The sequence below is a fragment of the Gouania willdenowi genome, chromosome 7, assembly GCF_900634775.1.
Source record: "Gouania willdenowi chromosome 7, fGouWil2.1, whole genome shotgun sequence".
Classification (NCBI taxonomy): Eukaryota; Metazoa; Chordata; class Actinopteri; order Blenniiformes; family Gobiesocidae; genus Gouania; species Gouania willdenowi.
This window is the reverse complement of record NC_041050.1, coordinates 30,779,403-30,781,441: the sequence shown is the minus strand read 5'-3', so window position 1 is coordinate 30,781,441 and position 2,039 is coordinate 30,779,403.

Sequence of the window (2,039 nt, the reverse complement as noted above, 5' to 3'; positions counted from 1 at the left end):
CTCCAGTGATGGGGATGGAGGAGTGAAGGCTGAACCTGCACCTACAGGTGCCTCAGGGGGCGGGGCTTCTCCATCAAACACTGGAAGCTGATTGGCTTTCAATGTGTTCCTTCCACCTTTCACTTTGCATTGTTTTTGAATGGTTGGTTGCTGACACACAATGAGGTCACATACTTTTTACCCCTCGTTGAATCGTGTTGTTTGTTATACGTGTCATTCAAGAATGTGGAAAAGTAGGCCTTCAGTTTAAAATGCATTAAGTGAAAGTAATGGATTACAAGTACTCACTACTTTAATTAAGTTGCTTTTATGAGTAATTGTACTTTTTGGAGTATATTTCTAAATCAGTAATTTTACTTGTACTTAAGTACATTTTAAAAGAAGTAAAGTCATTTCTACACTTAATCAATACAAGTAAATTATTATTATTTTTTAAATGATCAAGGGACACTGTGAAACTACAAAACATGAAATGACCAACGTAATGCACGACCCCAAAACAGCATTGAATGGAGGTTATTTTCACAGTTTTAGAGTTCATAAATTTAGTTATACACTTAGAGCCTGAGAATTTTATTTTATTTTATTGAATTATTTGGTGTTATTTTATTTAAAAAAAAAAAAAAATGAATTGTGAATTATTTTGACAAACCTTTTATTTTTACACAGATGCCTTTGCGGAAAATAAATTAAGTTCCGATTGTGCAAGATTGTGTCTCTTCCTTTTCAAAATTACACGAGATGTTTACTGTATGCAAGGAAACCGTGGGAAGATGTATTACCAAAAATAAACATGGAGGGTGAAAGTAACTAATACATTTTACTTTGAGTACTATTTACTTGAGATACTTTCAACTTGCACTTGATTATTTTATGTATGACTTGTACTTGAGTAGAATTTCAATCATATAACAGTACTTCTACTTAATATGTCAGTACTGTTTACACCTCTGCCAGTCACTGACCAACATAAACTTTGGTTTACTTTGAGAAATATGACAAGTTTATCTGTTGTGTACATGTGGGTAAGGGATCATCCGTTTCCTCTGCTGTGTCAAAAGTTTAAAAAAAAAGAGGCAACCACAGGATTTGAGTAATTAATTCAGAGGTGTCAAACTCATTTTAGTTCAGATCAGATCAGATTTAAGGCTGGAAAATGAGTAATTTCACAAATATTGTCTTAATTTTCACTTCCTCTTATAAATGATATAAAGCACCGACAAAATCCAAGCAGTAAGTGACAGATATCAGTGCTGCAGCTACACCATTTCAAATGTTCTTGGTTTTGTGACCAATTTCTAATTGTAGAGTAATTTGAGGAAAACTGCATGATTGATTTTGGGTTCTTTGCACTAGAGGTGTCCCGATCCGATATTGATATCGGATATCGGTCCAATATCAGCCAGAAAACAAATATCGGATTTTATTGGCCTGCATCTAAAATCACCGATACAAGCTTTCAGATAAAAAATTTCAGCTCCAGCACTTCTAACCATAGGTGACTGTGGTTCACACTACAACAAAGAAACCCACTGTTGCAGACTATTGTTCTCTGTTAGAGTAACATCACTTGATCAAGTCTTTTCTAACATTCCACACTATAAAATAAGTAATAAAAGTATGCATGATTTGTGCTGATATATCGGATCAATATCGGTATCGGCCGATATGCAAGGCTGCAATATCGGAAGTGAAAAAGTTGTATCGAGAAATTCCTACTTTGCACAATTTGCCAATAAAAATGACTGCATGAAGTGACGTAAGCGTGGGAAAACCGTGAGGCCCAGCAAAAATTGTTGATTTTCATGGAATTTGTGAATTTTGAACTGAGGTCTGATCCTGAGCCACATTAACTTTCATGTCAGCATTTTTTTAAATGACCAATCTGAGCATTAATACACTGTATTGTTTTTATTTTTTGTGTTTTTCTCAAGTCATTGTATGTGTATTTCTGTAGTTTTGTATATTTTCTCTTATTTTGTGTAGTTGTGCATTTTTTTTATTCCATTTTGCATAATTTGTAGTTTTGTGTATTTTTG